Below are 18,000 nucleotides of genomic sequence, written 5' to 3'. Positions count from 1 at the left end.
GTGAAAAAGTCTAGTCATTGAGTCTGACTAAACAAATTTTCTGGTATTTCTCTCAGACCTTAAATATATGAATGCACTTAAGAATGATAACTCACTCAAGTGTATTGATTTAGTTGGACACATTACAGCTTTTCTTTTGTTTTTCAGTATTTTACTACTTTCCTAATTGAAAGATCTGATGCATAAAGTTTTTACAATTTTTAAAGCATTTTGGAGCAGTGAAAATTTCCACAATTACAAGAAAACTGTAACAACTACCCTTTAGGGTGGAGATATCAGAACTCTTAATTTTATATTCCAAGGCCAAGTTTCTGTGATTTGAAAATACATGCTTTAAGAACTTTAGGAGACTGCTTTGTAAATTACAGTGTTTTCTGCATAAAAAAAACACCACCCTAAAACAAGGTATTTGATTTTTTTTTTCCCTTGAGGAGGGACATATGCCTTTTCTGACTCATGTCTTCCAATCAATCACAGTTAAGGTTAAGACAGAATTTATAGTAAGACATAGACAAAAAAAAAAAAAAACCTCAACCAAAACTCAACCTCAAAAGTAAACAACAAAACCAACCAATGAACCAAAACAAAACCCCTACTGACATTCCTCTTGGAGCTTTATAAATCCTGGACAGAGACTGTTAACACAGTGACAAAAGGTTATTATGACATTTCTAGTCTCACGGGAACCCACCTTCCTCATTAGTTAAAACTAAAACCTCTTAGGTAGGCATGTTGAAATGTAGCCAAAACATGAACCCCATCCTAGAAACACAGTATACCCCCCAAGAGGTTATCATTTCCCAAGGTGAGGAAAGTCACATTCTATGACATTATCAAGTTAGGAGAACAAGTGACAATTGACCTTGTTTTCTCAGTCTTTGTAAAGCGTGAACCATGCTTTGAAAGCATTATCACCACTTGAAAACAGATCCAAATCTCTTAGATTTTATCACTGGTGATGTACTTGGGTATCAGAAGTTGAACCCAGAAGGCTCCCAGGCTAAAAGATCTATTTCTACCCTCAAGTACAACTGTCATGCAAGAGAAATTGTTTAATTAACCTGTGTAATCAGGGATTTTGGAGAATGGAAGAAAAACCTCACAGGTGTCCTAGGTGGGCAAAATGACTACAGAGGATCATCAAAAGCTCTGCAGTTAAACAGTTTTTCTGTTTCTGAACTAAATTCTTGATGTGTTCAAACTACTAGCACACTGCACTACGGTTGTACTACGACCAGCAGGATTAGAGCAGGATGAAATAAGCCTTCTTTGGTTTTGATTTCAATAGATCTGTTAACACGGAAAATTTTTGAACAGATTTAATTTTTAGGAAATGCTTGACTCAAGCCATATTGACCTAAAAGTAGCATGATGGAAAACAAAATTTTCGTAAGGATGCCCTTGCTAGTACATGGCATTTCTTTGAGCTGCAAAGAACTACCACAAAGAATCTCAATCCCTTCCCAAGGGCTGCTATGTTAGAATCACTGTGGGTTAACTGTGGCCAGTAGCTATGCACCCCACAGCCACTCACTCACTTTTCCCCCTTCCCCCTCAGGCAGACAGAGGAGACAACAGGAAGAGCAAAACTGAGAAGAAACTTATGGGTCAAGATAAACACAGTTCAATACATGAAGAAAAGGGGAAGAAAAAACTGAAGCAATGCAAGGGCAGAGTGATGCATCACCATTTTTGGAGCAATACTACCTCTCCCAAAATCCTTTCCTCTCCTTCTTCATTGCTGACCATGACATTACATGCATGGAACGCAGAGTTTGAGTCAGCCATCCAGGTTGTGACCCCTTCCAATTCTTGCCCACCCATGCCTATCACTGAGGGGACAGAGTGGGACAAAGAGAACATCCTGACAATGTGCAAGTGCCGCTCAACAATAGCCAAAACACTTCTGTACTATCAACATTGTTTTAGCCACAAACCCAAACCACATCCCACACCAGCTGATACGAAGAATATTAACTCCATCCCAGCTGGACCCAGTACAACAGCACACAGCCATGGAGAGTAATCACACAGCCATGGAGATGAATCCTGAGATTTAGACAAATTGGATAATTTGGCTGTTTAAATACATAATAATCAAGACTATAGTGCTTTTTAAAAAAATTATAGCAAAGGTGTCCAACAACTTGTAAAGGTGTCCAACTTTCAATGTCCAGCATGTTAAACAATCTGTAGTTTTCAATGCAGTATGAAGCTTTACTGTTCTTGCTGATGACAGCAAAGCCAACAGCATGTAGCTAACAATTCATTAAAGTGTTCATAAGTATCTTCAACACCCATTTAATCTTTTTATTCTTAGTGTAATCTCACTGTCTAGAAAAAGACTGGGCTCTACATAAAAGGCCAAGAATAGAACACATTAGAAATGTTATAAAATAATTTATATTATATAACATGTGAAATTGTATTTTAATACCTGACACTGCCAGAATCTGCTTTCTTGAAATGCCAATTTTAAAGGAATGGAAATAAAATCATTAGTATCTTTCAAACAAATTTAAAAATGTCAAGTGCAAATAAACAAGTATTAACAAAAATCCACATATGAATGCAAAAGAATGTAGATTCAGAAAATGGATTGTCTTAATTTTTTAAAATTTTGAAACCCTGGAAATATATTGCTTTTTAAAAACATGGTATGACTAACAAGTGTGAGTCTGGGTGCTCAGTATGAAAATTGGGGCCTTGGAATTGTTAAAGACATGGAAAATAATTTTCTACTCTAGTGTCATATGCTACTAGGATGAAGTTTTTCATTTCATACAGATTGAACCTAATTTTAGAACAGTTTTACTTTTTGAAAACATATTATATAATAAAGAATTTAGCAGCAGAGGGTATAGAAGTCCTCAGAAATTAGGTACTCACAGTAAAAAATAATTCTGCAATTTCAGGTATTTATACTTTTAGTTCTAATTATTGAGCAAGTTTTCTGAATAATCTTAAATTTTTCACAAATTATGATGCTTCAAAAATTCTAAAGGAGTTGTGTATCCTGATCTAGGAAGAGATATTCTCGAGAAACATCTATCTGTCTAGAGCTATACATAAAACCTGAATTTTCTCCTATTTCTTTATTTTTATATTGAGCTACTTCTAATACAACTCTGTATTTTGGAAAACAGTATTACTTTTAATTTAGTTCTAAACAAAATAATTCTTATTACTTAGTTAATTCCATGTATAAACATAGCAAACATGAGAGAATACTCCAGTGTAAAACATTTGCTGGTTTTTTTTTTTGTTGAACTGTATTAAATTTCAAATTTGAATATGAATGCAAAATATTTCCAATGACTACAGTCCACCATTCTCATGCTGGTGCTTTTTTGCCTATAAAAATGCTGCATTTCAGAAATAGTGAAAAAAAATTATGTTCTATACACAACTTCCTAGCAAATAATTTTCTAATAAGTATTACTTGATAAACTGTCTTTAGCCAGTTACTGATTTCTAATTGGTAGGCTTTATAAACTCATGGAATTGAACAGACAGCCTGGGAATTCCACGGAAGTATTTGACTGTATGACTAATACAGTTTTCTATCACAATGCAAAAAATCCCCACATAAAACAGTCCCATGCCCATGGAGAGATTTTTCCTCTAAGCTTTCAGTTAAACAAGAAGGTCTGGGAGAATGGAATCAATGAAACTTGGGTCTACTGTGGGTCTGTACTTCAGCTAGTTCCCAGATGGATTCATTAATGTTTAATTAAGGGGTGAGTTCATGGTACAGCCTTGCTCTCCCTGGAAGGCTAATAGGGTCACTCTTGTCTATTTAGCCACGTATTTTTATTGAGATTTTAAGAGCTTAATATCTCAGGATCTCTAACCAATTTTGACCTTGTCACATTTGGTAAAAATTGGACAATGCATTAAAAATTATTGGCAGGGGAATAATCAAAAAGCAATGTGATCACATGAGCCTTGTTTCTTTTATCTCTTCTTTAAATGAAAATATATCACATTTTTAACATGGAATTTAGCTATGCCACTTTTTTTAGACAGTTTAAATACTGGTATAGACATCTTAAATCCTTTCAAAACAATCTTCAGAACACTTGCTGCCATGAGGTCTTAATCACCCTTCCCTGAAACAGTTCTCACAAGTTTATTTTCTTCTGCAGTGGTGCAAAAGTTTTTTTTTAACTAAGAAACCCACATCCAATGATGTGAATGTATAAATGTTCTTACAGCACAAAGAGTCTCTGAGCAGTCTTGGAAAGCTTTTTAACAAATAAATATCCCACAAGTTACCAGGAATATAAGTTGTCAATCTGTATATTAGGTATGCATCAAGAAAAAAAATTATTGTTTACCATATAGAAATTGTTAAATATTAGATTCAGTATTTTTAATGTTATGAAAACATAATGAATTACAGACACTTGCACACACAGAGAGACACACAATACCAGCAGAACATGCTCAAGCAACACATTCAAGAAAGTGTTTATTATCATAGGTAATAAAAAACCTAGGAAATTATGTTTTCTTTTTAAAGTGATAATGCTGTCTATAAATGTGCCAGAACAAAGTGTTGAAGGTCATTTTACCAGAACATTAAAGCTAACCATGAAGAAAAAAAAAGTTATATTTATTTTCATAAATTTTTTTATTTCTTATTTATTTTGTGAAAGAAGATTTTTAAACGAAACAAAAATTAGCTATCATACAAAAGAGTAATTTTTTTATTAAAACTAGGACTAACCCTAATCTTATTTTCCTTTTTTCTGGAGGCATTAATTACAAAAGAAGAGTTAGCATTGCATTTTTCAATTTAATTCATTCAATTAAATTATTTGAAACTCCATTCTCTTAAAATGTAACCAAGACATTAATCTCACATTCTCCCACACTTTGGTGATCCAGATAATAACTATTTTTTAAAGCATGGTAATACTCAGCACTAGAAAGATACATTTTCTAATTCTACTTTCTTTCTAATAAACACCTGTAAAGTGGTGTTTTAATTCCAAGATTAATCTCTGACTACATGTATCTAAAGAGTTTATGGAACTGAACAATTAGTTCTAATCCTTTCAAACAGAACAAGGTTAAATCCAATCTTTTCTTCATCTGGGAAAACTAACTATCCAGATTATCTGTAACTACAATCTCTTTTTGTAAGCAAAAGTAAAAATTTTGAAGATTGGCGCATTCTTATACCAAGGACCATATTTTTAAATAGTTGAATGATTATTGAAAGCCAATAAGAAGTAGATCATCTCAAAAAAAAAAGAGTACTATTGAGGAAAAACATTAATTGATAGTGAACCAACTGCTAATCTGTTTGGTAAAGCATGAATAATTATACAAATATAATTAAACTAATTTCAGAAAAGCTGTGTGAAATCTGTGGCCTGAAAAGTCTGAAGAGAGAAAATCCATAGCAAAGCCTCCTTCTGTGGAATGATAACAGCGATTTATGAAGCTCGAGTTATTTCTGCTGATTGAGCTCGGCCAAGATTGGTTTCACATGATCAGCTAAAGTACAGGAACCCGTGATGTGTCGTGGCCCCACACGTTTGAACACACTAGGACACGCTCTTCTAGGTGATCCAAACCTCGGGGGCGGGGGGTTAAAAGCGCTGCTTTGTTTCCCTGCGTTTTCCCCTCATTAGGGTACACTCCTCTGCAAAGCTGGCCACTTCTGGTGGTCGGGAGCAAAGTCTCATTGTAAATGCACAGCAGGATAGTGGCAAAGCTGAGATTAATTCTCCACAGATTTATATAGACCTTTCTCACTGTTGATTGCTTGTACTGTTTCAAAGGTGCATACGTTGCCTTTTTTATTGCTGCTTACTGACTTTATTCCAGCATATGGTGGTTGGCGCCATGACACAAAGTGAACATTTTATACTAGAATTAAAGTGGATATTTGACAGTTTCTGTCAGAAAGTTCAGAGCAAAGAATTTGTGAGACAAGATTTATTGCATATTTTATATGGGACACATCTGTTTCTTTGCTATGTTTCTCTTTAAACAGAAAAATAGCAATGAAGTTTCTTTAAGAAACAAAGGCTGTCAATAAAAAGCATGAGCAGAAAAACTACATTATTGAGAATGAATTGAATCAGTTTGACCTTCTAAAAATGTGTTGCTTGTAAGTATGACAATCACTTTTCCCTTTTTGCTTAGTCCTATAGACTATAGATTTTCAAATACAAAGCTACCCATATTTGAGAGTAAATAAAATAAAAATGAAAATCAAATTAAACCTAAGTATTGATATTGGATATTCACATTTAAAAGTAAGGTGAAATTATTAAGGTAGATTTTTCCTATTTTTTTAGAATCTGTAACTGCATTTTAATGATGTGAAATGTGTCAAATAAACACCCCGTTCTCTGAAAATGTCTTCTTAAACTACAGATTAATTATAAGGAGATATACAGCAAACTTACCCACATTTATCTGTTAATATAACTAAATCTGATGTAGTTTGGCCTCTTTAGTTTAATTCAGTCTTCTCAACACCTGAATCAAAACTGAATTTGAAGAACACCTAGCAGGATTTTGTTTAAGAAAAAAATTTGTATGCATTAAACAAGAAAGTAACAATCTTTCAATAAAATTCTACATTTTTAACCAGCAGCAGTACTGTTTAGAAAGATTCATATTTAGTGTAAAACCCTAAGATTCAGCTTGAGGAACATGGTGTTCAAATAGGTAGAATTAAAAAGAACAAAAATGAAGAAAATATATTCCTCTCAAATCACATATGCTTTTATGAAAAGGCATGGGTGTCTTATTACTTCTAATTAAAGAGAACAACAATAGAAAAATTCCTTCTATTGAAATATGTAAATTCTAAACAAATAGTTATGGCAATTAGTTAAAAATACTTATAGGTTCAATACTTTCTTAAACAAAAATATTGTAATTTCCTCTATGAAACAACAAATATTTGTCAAATTGTTTTCTACTTACAATGCATTAATTCTTTTTTTTTAACTCAAAGATTTTCTAGAACTTCAATTTATGTAGGAAAATTTATCTAGATACTAGTTTGAAAAGCCTTTAATTTGAAATAAAATGTAAAAAAGAGGCAAACTTGGACCTGGAATATTTCTCCTTACCACAAATAAAATACAGGATACTAACATTAAAAAATATTTTGTTAGGATTCTTTTTAATGATGAAGAAACAAGAAACACCAAACTGCATTCAAATACAAGGCACTGATATTTTTCCGAGCTTGTCTTCTCTGTGATAAACACTTAGAAGACTGTATTTAAAAACAGGATCTCTCTATTTCTAAATAAAAACCTGGAAACCTACTATTCTCCTTATGGGGAGATCTTGGAAAAAGTAAAGCATGTGTGACACATTAGTCAGATCATTTGATTCATTCTTTGAAAGTACTCAGATACAACCATGATGAGAAAAATCAGAGTGTATATAAAAAAATAAATCTCAGCCTAATTAAAGACTGGGAAAATAAGAAGAGTTATTGCTGCATCTACCTGATCTATTTTGGTGTTTTACAGCTTGCTTATTTTCTACTGACTCTATGCTGGGAGCATAGAATTTTTCCCTGCAGTGTATGGAAATATTTTAATATGTATATGTTGATTCTCATATAAAAGGAAAGAAGAGGACATAAGTATTGGATAACAAGACCAGGGAATGTGAGTGCACCAGCTCAGCACATCACTGCAGACTTTGTGCTTGCTGTACCTCTAGGCCTTTATTATTACCTCTGTGTTTATGAGATACCTCTTATCTCTTACTCAATAATTGTAGTCATAGTTAAAGTTTTATTTGACTTCCATTTTGATTTGATATTATCTATTGAGCCACACAAGCACTATTTCTGAGAAAGGTAATTAACATGAATAATTTGCATCTAAATTCTTATGTTGTAATAAAACAGTCATAATAAGCTTAATTCCTCTTAGTTTTTGTCTCTGTTAGAACAAGAAAGTTTTAAAATTTAAATTAATTTAAAAAAAATTTAAAAGTTAATAAATCATATGCAGGTGCAAGTAATAACATACATTGAAATTTGGTTCACTGTATCTATAACAACAGAATCTTCTTTACATCAAGTATTTAAAAGGGCAACTTACTTTAAAAAAAAATCAGAAATTTGGAAAGAAATTTTAAATCCTGAGAAAATTTACTTCATTCATGACGAAACCAAACCTGTATCAAATTCCATTACAATGAAAAATGACTGGAATTTAAAAGAAAGAACAGTCAAGGGAGAATAGTCAAAGTTCCCCTACCATTTTTTCAAATAGACATCACAGAATTAGCTCTCCTCGTTAAACCTGGAGATTCTCTGGTCTAGGAGCTGCCCAAATACATGTAAGTAAAGAATTCCTGACGCATAAAGTTTAATAATCTTTAACATATGCCCTATCCAATTCCACTTCATATCAATGGTGGGTCAAGCCCTTTGTGTAAAACTGAAGTTAAGGAAACACACTCTAAGATTTACCAATAAACTGTACTGATAACTCCATAGATAATCAAATTAAACACATTTTATAGAGCAGTTTTTTCCTTTTAGCATGATACTTTTTAATGTTTGAAGATTTCTGCTTGGCCAGAGAAGATACCCTGTTGTGTCTAGTCAGGTATCCCTGCCTGTCCTGGGGCACCAGCAATCTCTGTAATCCCACATTCTGTTCCAGAGATGGCAACACTTTGTGGAGGGACATTTCAGACTGTAAGACATTCCCAGGACTTCATACACATGCTTTGTACAAACAGTTATATCCTGAAGTCAGTTCAGAAGCTGAAGTACTTAAAAGCTATTTTTTGACACTTTCAAAATGGTTGACTTGGAACAATGTTTAGATAGCTGAAAAATTCTGATGCTAAAAAGTTTGAATTGATTTATATGCCATGAAAGAAGTACTGTTCTAATCAATTTCATACACACATCTCTTAAGAGAAATAAAACTTCTGATATCTCCACCTCAAGGTGTTCAAAAGCATGGTAAAGGCTCTTCACAGGGCAAAGGTAATTTTTAAAATACCTTGCCCTGGCATCTGAAGTATTTAGATACAGAAGCATCAGAGAAGTTACAGGAAGGGTTGAATGATGACCTGAAATCAGACCCTTTTTTTACATTTTGGAGAAGTCTGTCTTTAATCACAGCTGTAATCTCACAATACTGTACTATCCATATGGTTTTACTCTGTCATTCCTCTGTTTTGAGAGCTTAGTAGCAACCTGGTGCTATGTCCTTTAACTAGTTTGAAATTTCTGATAACTGCCCTATGAACATTGTGATTAATATTTCTGTTCACAAAACAATGGTCCATCCTGTTCAACAAGACTGCAAGTTTTACCTGTTCTTATTGCTTAAAAAGGAAATCAGAGCTCACACCATAAAAAAAGGAAATCAGAGCTCACACCATAAAAGCTTCAATTTCTTGATGAAATGTTCAATGTCTAGTATTTTTTATCAATCATGCTGGAAAGCATTAAAACAGGATATTCATGTGCTTGCACAGGTCCAAAAAATGACTGAGAAAAAGTATTAACATACCAAAATTACAGAAGTCTACAGAGAAATTCCACATAACTGCATACCAGATTAAGCATGCTACTGTCATAATCAGTTTGTATGATATGGTGCACTGAAGGGCTTTTCCAGGCTTAATGGTGTGAAATTACAGAGCACAGGGGACAAACACAAGGTAAGAGTGACCAGTGTGAGGTTGAGAGACTGGGGTCTCTTGAGACCAAGTGTGTTTGGGCTTTTCATTATTTAAGTGCATGAATCTCTTCTATCCAATCCTTTCCAATTCTTGGCTCTGCTCTTTCCTTGCAGCAGTATCTTCCATGTATGTAAACAACTGCTCATAAGTTATATAATCTAAAGCAATGAATCAGTGAACATCTTCATTTCCTTCGAAAAAGCTTTGACAAGATTTAATTTCTATCTGTTGAATTCTGACTTTGAATATCAGAACATGAAGACACAAAAGGAAAAAAAGATAAATAGGAGATCAAGCAGGAGATTCCTAAGAGTATAGTGAAAAAACCCAGCTGGACAAAAAGAAGAGCCTAATAGGCTCTCTATACAAAGCCAGCATATATAACCTACAGCTCTGTTTACCTCTTAAGTCTATGATAAAGAGAATGGAAGAAATACAGTGGATTTTAACAGCAAATAGAGGTTACAATGAGAATTTAAAGAGGATGTTGAACTCCAGATAGCTGATAGTGGTTATAGTAAAGGCATCAGTAATTCTAGGAATAGATTTTATAACTACCATATACATAATAATTTTGTATTAAATCAAGGGTATTAACACTAACATTCATTACGTCACTTAGCTGCCATTAATCCTTCTCTATCATGTCATGCCAGTGACTTTGTAACAGCCATGGTAATTCAGTATACCACAATCAAATTGAAAGGAAGTTGGAAGGAACTGTTTTCTATAGGAGATTTCCTCCTTGTTTTCTAAGAGGAGACGACCATTGCATTTTCAATTACCAGTTTTTCTAAATTACATTCATAATACACAATAATCTTCCAATCTGTATAGTAAGAAGTGATATAGTGAAACTGGCTATAGTAATTTGATGTACATCTGCTTCAAAAACAATAAATTGAAAGTTTCCTGAAAAGTCATAGCTGTAATTAACACCAATTTTCAGGACTTTGAAGTTGATAGTTCTTCTAGCAGTGTGGGAGAAAATACTCACTTCAGAGTAAATTCTTGTTCTTTGAATCAGTTCATTGTCAATAGTGCATTACTTAGGAGGCATATGGATGCAATCACATTCCAGGACAACTTATTTGGTGTCTTATGGACTGGGGCTATTGTGTAACTATATAATCTCAGAGTACCCAGCAGTAAGGTTCTGTGCTTTGCAGACTCATGCCAATTTATGTAAATCACTCTTTCATCTGTTTAAGTATGACAATCTTTTGAGTGACGAAAACAGTTATGTCTATCACAAAGTTTGAAAGATTAAAGTAATTCTGCTCCTGGCATATGAAACAGCGTTCCAGATCTGAACACAAATTTTGCCTGGTCTGTAATGTCATTGCTGGGAAGCATAAAAAGTTTTAAGCAAACATTATCACTGCAAGGAAGTATGACATATTTTTCATGTTTGACACTGGACATAAATATCCTCCCACACTGTTTAATGTGAGAAATGCATATGTGTGGCAGAGATAATAAAACATCTCAGTGAAAACAAATGAAATGAAAAAGAAGTTACGATAAGTAGAACAGAAATAAAGCTTTGAAGTTAAAAGTCTTCATATCTGGACATTTTATTCACAAGAGGAAGAAGAAGTATTTGATATGCAGAGTGGATAGTCACACAATCTGGAAGAGTCTCGTACTTTGTAGGAATGGTTATCTGTTCAGAGATAAATTTTTTAGCTGACAGAAGCAGCTTCATACTTGTAGGTAAGAAAAATCTGGTCAATTGTAAGATCCTTGCAAGTGCTATTGCTCTTCTGCTGTTGTTTACACATGGTATTTTAACAGACAGCTGTTACTGAAATGTAACAGTGTTCTTAAAAATGATGCTTGATTTTCTTACTTCACTTGTTCAGCATTAAAACATTCAAGAGCTTAACAAATAAAATGCAACACAAGCACCATAATCTGTAATCTGACATGTATTTTAGAGCAGAGGAATACAACACAAGTGGGAAGACAAATATGTGATAACTTCATATACAATTTTAGAATACTTCTATTTCTTTCTGTTAATGTTCTTGGAGAGAAAAGCTGTAATTTTATTACAGAGAATCAAGAATTTTAAATAGTTCCCAGAGGTTCCTGATATTTTGGGATGTCATTACAGACAAGCTTTACCAGGTAGGTGCTTTGAGTAACAACTTAAAAGATAATCTCTGTATCTGTCTTAAAAACAATATAATATTGTCACGCTATGACAGAAAATAAGTGACAATGCAATTTTCTTTCTAATCTTTGACTGTAGTAAGATGTATAAAGCTATGTCCTGATGATAGTAAGAGAGAAAAAACAAGTATTATTTTATCTTGGAAAAATGGTGCCTTGGAGTGTTCTTGACTTCTGATTCACTACTGCTAAAGGACATTAACATCTTGCTTTATACTTCATAGACTGCTTTGAGAGAAAAGCAGTAATTTGGAGTGGAAATACTTTTTATATAAATAAAAAATTAATATAAAACTATTATATTATCCTCCTACACCGAAAATATGTACAGGGCTATAAACTAATAAAAGGTTGCTTTTCCAGTGTTAATACAATAGATGCTACTAGATGAGAAGATAATTCACCATGTATGAGCACCTGAATTCACCATGTATAGCACAAGAACAACATCTTGGAAAGAATATTTACATATTGAGGAACTAGTAGGAAATGATGAACAAGAAACTCAAAGTTGGCCAGCTACCATCTTTTACCATAGACTCATAGAATGGTTTGGGTTGGATGGGACCCTAAAGGACATCTAGTTCCAACTCTGCTGCCATGGGCTGGTTGGAACAAATAAACCAAGTGTTCAGAGCCCCATCCAACCTGGCCTTGAACACTTCCAGGAATGGGGCAAATCACAGTTTCTCTGGGCAAATTGCTCCTGTGCCTCACCAACCTTACTGTGAAGAATTTCTCTCTTATTTTCTAATCTAAACTTACATTTTTTTTCAGTTTCAAGCCATTCTCCCTTGTCTATCTCTACATATCTTCATGAGAAGACCCTCTCCAGCTCTAGATTTAGATACTGGAAGGCAGATTTAGATGCTGTAAGGTGTCCCCAGAGCTTTCTCTTCTCCTGGCTGAACAGCCTCAATTCAGCTCCAGCCTTCATGGCCTTCTTAATAGAATTTATTTATTATCTTCTTTCTCAATGGACTACCTCAATAATCCTCTGTGGTGCACATCAACAGGCAGATAAGTAAATGCGGCTTAAAATTCCTGTTTTATACCAGAAATCCATTTGAAAGTGCATTGGACTGGATGCATGCCCAGGTAGCTACTGCAGCCTGGCTAAAATTATTAAGATGAAACCACTCAGCAGTTAAAAGTGGATTTGTGGACTGTTTCCATATGGTTGCTAAGCTTGTCTGAAAAACTCACTAGCTCCTGACATAATGCTGTGGTGACTAGTTTGGTCTACGACTGTTTTTCTATTGCATAGTCCCATAGATAGCACAATGTTGACCTTTTATGTAGTATACAACACACAGAAGTTGTAGCAAAGCAATTAATCTAACCAATGTTTCCCAAATGTTAGGCTAGAATTCTAAACATAGGACAATTTCTTTTTGTTTGGGATTAATCTCAATAGATGACTCTATTTTACAAATCACTCCCTCTCCATCTTGCTTGTTACCTTGGTCACATCAGTGTATCATGCACCTTTCCCAAATAGCTTTACTTTCCACTACTAATGAAATTCAAAAACTGTTCTGTTTCGACATTAGACTACTCACTTCCCTGACTCTGTTCTAAATTAAATGAATTCCTGTAGTGGCAGAGTCTTCATCATCAAGATGCTTTATTCTTAGAGAAATGAAGAGAAGCAGATACACTTTTCCCACCCTAACTGCTACAAAGCATAAAGACTTCATTTTCACATTCCAGTTCATGAGGGAGGACCCCAAGCCCAGATTAAATATTTTGCATGCTTTCTGACCCAGACCCAATGAAGAAGAATTTGGAAACATATTTTGCAAGATCCTGCATGAATGTGTGCTATTTATTTCTACATTTACTAGAGTGGACAAACAAGATGAAATAGTCAGGTGGCAAAATAAGAAATAAATTTAATTAACATTAGTCACCTACTCCTGTATGTCATTTACTTTCTCATTTGTATTATTCTTGAGGGAATGCACAAGGAGAATACGAAACACCATGGAAAACCCCAATAATAGCCCTTCTAGTGAGCTGCACAGTTGCAGTAACAAAAATAATTTTTTCTCCTTTTCAAAATAGAGTAGTTTGCATCTTCTCATAGTCATCTAAGTATTCTGATTTCTTTTTGGTGAGAGATAGTTTCTTATGAAAAGAGGATTTTTTTTCTAAGAAATTCTGAGCAAGAATTCAATGAACTAAAGAGCATTCCAGACCACACAATAATTTCATACTTTCAAAGACCTTCTTGCATATCATGGCAATTTAAAAGGAAAATAATTATGAACATATTTTTAACCGCCCCACACGGTCATTTCAATGGAAATACAGTAAGTGAATACTATTTTATAATAATTAGTAGTTCTCCATACTATAGGATAACTAATATAATTGTTGCACATAATTAGATTTACTAAAGATTATTTCAACTTTGTGAATAATCTAAGCCTTTTCCAAAAAGCATAGGCATATCAAATACAGCTAGTGAAGCATTAAGACAGTTTACACAAGATGTCTTTAATGTGGGATTCACTAAGTACTTGAAAACTATTATCTTTCACTACAATACCTAGCAAGAATCTTTATTTAACATTCTGTGTATCAGGAAAGAGGGGCACTCTCTGAAAAGGATATTAACCAACTGCTACCATCACGTATAAAGTAGCTAAACTGGGAATAGAACCCAAAGCTTCTGGCACCTAATTCCCTGCTGAAGGCACTGGGCTACATTACATGCAGTTATACAAACCAGCACTGACATCAGCAGAAGTACAGTTTATCCCCTCTAGCATTTTAGAATGTCAGTCTCCATAACACTCTCAGTGTTTTTTGTTACAACACGGCAAGTATTAGATTTAATTGGTATTAATTATAATTAGGAAATGTAAACACTTCAGTATAAGCAAACCAGGATTTTTTTCCCCTACCGTATTTCCAATTTCACATTGGCTAGAAATGATGGGAATTGCGCGTGTGGGAAAAACCTCAATATCTATGAGTTCCAGCCCTATTTTCAAGCCACAAGTTTCAGAAAAGCATCTGAGTTTTGAATACTTGCTGTGAGCTGGCAGAAAGATAACAGACAATTTTTTCTTACGTTTGCTAAACCAGCCACAACTCTTTTTTAAACAAACAAAACTGAAAACAGATGCTTATTGGATGCTCAGTATTATCAGCTAATTTCAGAGAAGTGGCTGAGTTTGCAGACACCTCTGACCTTGACATTTGTCCAACGCCTATTCTAGTGCCATTAATCAAGATGGATTTCTGTGTTATTTTTCCCTATCTTTAATGTGGAATTCTATAGGATTTCCATTCTAATGCCCCAGAAAGTACCATCCACCATTATAAAGATTCAAATCAATCAGGTAACTGACAGAAAAATAGAGTCAATCATTGTAGAATCTGACAACCTACTGAAAATTCATCTCAGAATAAGGTAGAATTAAGATGTCAAAAGATGAGAAGTAAATGATATAAAATTAGGTGTGTCTGATTAGATACCATAAAGCATAACATTATAAAGCAAAAGAAGAACAAGAGAAAATGAGAAAAAATGGACAAGTGAGTAATCCAGGTGGTTTTTCTCCTTCTAGTATACAAAAGAGCTCACTAAAAAGTGTCCCAATAAACGTAATATATAGAACTTACTGTCCTAGGACAGCGGCAGGAATGTATTCTCTCTCTCTCTCTCTCTATTTAAAAAAATATACATTATTCACACACATAAGGATAAAATTTTCTGTCACACTGACAGAGATAAATATACCTCACTTTTCACATCAATAGGCATAAACAGGGAAAATATTTAGAAGAGTATGTTTTTCTATTTGAAATGATAATGCACAATTCAACTGCAATTTTATCTAAAGCAGAACTAGTCTTCTTTCAATATCAACTGGGTACTTTTATAATATTCCACGCATAAGAAAGTGGAGTATGATAAAAATGGTAGCTCAGTATTGCAGGAGAAACCAGGTACTGGGTTATCTTTATTTTTTAAGACTGTGTTGATATGATTTGCTGTTCCTTCTGCTGGTTTTGGTTGGTGTGGAGCTAACTTCATAGGAACTCCTATGGTGCTGTAAATTGGATTTGTGACCAAAAGAACGTTGATAACACATCCATGTTTTAGCTGTTGCTGAACAGTCCTGCACAGCATTCAGGCCTTCTCTATTTCTAATGCTGATATACAGAAAGTAGGCTGGGGATGAACAAGAAGTTGGGAGGGGCCAAGCCAAATCAATCAAAGGGATAACTCATAGCACAAGAACATCATGCTCAGAAATAAATTTGGGAAAAGAAGGAGGAAGCAAGGGAGAAATTCAGAGTTTTGATGCTTGTCTTCCTAAGTAGGGGTTATGTGTGATGAAATACTGCCTTCCTGGTAATGTGAAATTTAGAAATGTGTGTTCTAAATGGAACTTAGAAATACTGTGGCCAACAGGATTCGGGAAGTGATAAAACACACTGTACTTGGCACTGGTGAGGCCACACCTTGAATCCCATGTTCAGCTTTAGGCCCCTCACATAGGAGAGACCTTGAGGTGATGGAGTGTCCAGAGAAGGGCAGCGGAGCTGGGGAAATGTCTGGAGCACAAGTCCAACAAACAGCAGCTGAGGGAGCTGGGGGAGTTTAGCCTGGGGAAAGGGAGGCTCAGGAGGGGCCTTATCACCCTCTGCAACTCCCAGAGAGCACAGGGGGTCAGTCTCTTCTCTAGGGTATCAAGTGTCAGGACAGATGTATCAGGGGAGGTTCACACTGGATGTTGGGAAAAATTTCTTCACTGAAAGGGTTATCAAGTACTGATCCAGGCTACCCAGGAGAGTAGTGGAATAACCATCCCTGGAAGAGTTCAAAAAGAGTTTAGATGTTGTGCATAGGGACATGGTTTAGTGGTAGAACTGGCAGTGGTAGGTTAATGGCTGGACTTGATAATTTTTGAGAAGTCTTTTCCAGCCTTAATGATCCTAAGAAATGGCTGAACACTTGTTCACTGATGGAAAGGAGTTGATTGAATTCCATATTTTGCATTGCTTCACACAGCTTTTGCTTTCCCTATTAAATTGTCTGTATTTCAATTCACTAGTTTTCTTTCATTCAACCTTCCACCTTCTCCTTGTCTCCCAATGGAGGGGCAGCAAGCAAACAGCTGAGTGGTGCTAAGCTGCCAAGTGCACAGACCATGAGAGTCCTTGTGAGATCCAGGGTGCAGCAAGAATTACAGAATCTGTGATACCATTGTGGAAGACACCATTTGGTCAGGGTCCTGGCAAGACCTGGGCAAAATTGATTATTACAATATTTTGGCAAGCTAGATCAAGAAACATGCTGGAGATCATAATGGTTTGTAGAAATACAAACACACACACACACACACACACACACATATATATATATATAAAATATATATATACACATATATTTAGTACTAATTCAATCTTGATATCATTGTTAAATTGTAAGTGAAAACTTCCAATTAAATGCATTAGAAAGACAATGACACTGTCCTGCAGTGACATCAAGATTTCCATTACATTTTTTGTTTTAAAAATTCTGTGGCGAGGAATTTGCTGCTTAAATACTGTCCAAGTACACTGCACCATGGCCTGGGAGAACGGCAAAGGAGAATATCAGCTTATTTACCAGTACAATTTAACTGCTACTTTTGAAACAGCCTGTTTTCAATTGTCAAAGTATTTACACATGACAACCTAATGAAACAAAGTTATTAAAAAGACTTTAGGACAACCTTCGTAAAAAGGATTAAGCTAATTAATAAATTACTACAATAATCTGAATGATCACCAATATTCTGTCTGGATGAGCAGATTAAGGTAGTTTAACTGACTTCTCAGATAGAAAATTGTTAAATTGTTCACCATTTCTATGAGAAATACAATTAAATTCTCAACAATTCTAATATCTCTGTCAAAAATACAGGTTTTTTTTGTTTACCCAAGAAGATTGTACTCCTACAAGGAGAGGGGGAAAATCTCTTCCTGCATATATCTTCCACAACTGCAGAAGCAATGGTGCTGGCAGAAGCAGGTGATGGGGAACACAGCAGGAGAAACAGGAAGGAGCAGGACTGTTGTTTTCAACAGCAACCTGCATTTACATTGTCCTCAGTT

General features: G+C 34.7%; 1 protein-coding gene across 4 annotated transcripts in view; it reads right to left on the bottom strand.

The window, feature by feature from the left end:
• Window positions 1-18,000, bottom strand: part of FMN1 (formin 1) — a 172,260-nt gene that overhangs the window by 23,583 nt on the left and 130,677 nt on the right. The gene's annotated exons all lie outside the window — the stretch shown is intronic.

Source organism: Melospiza georgiana, chromosome 6, assembly GCF_028018845.1.
Source record: "Melospiza georgiana isolate bMelGeo1 chromosome 6, bMelGeo1.pri, whole genome shotgun sequence".
NCBI lineage: Eukaryota > Metazoa > Chordata > Aves > Passeriformes > Passerellidae > Melospiza > Melospiza georgiana.
The sequence above is the reverse complement of the archived record's forward strand: the minus strand, read 5'-3'. Positions and strand labels throughout refer to the sequence as shown.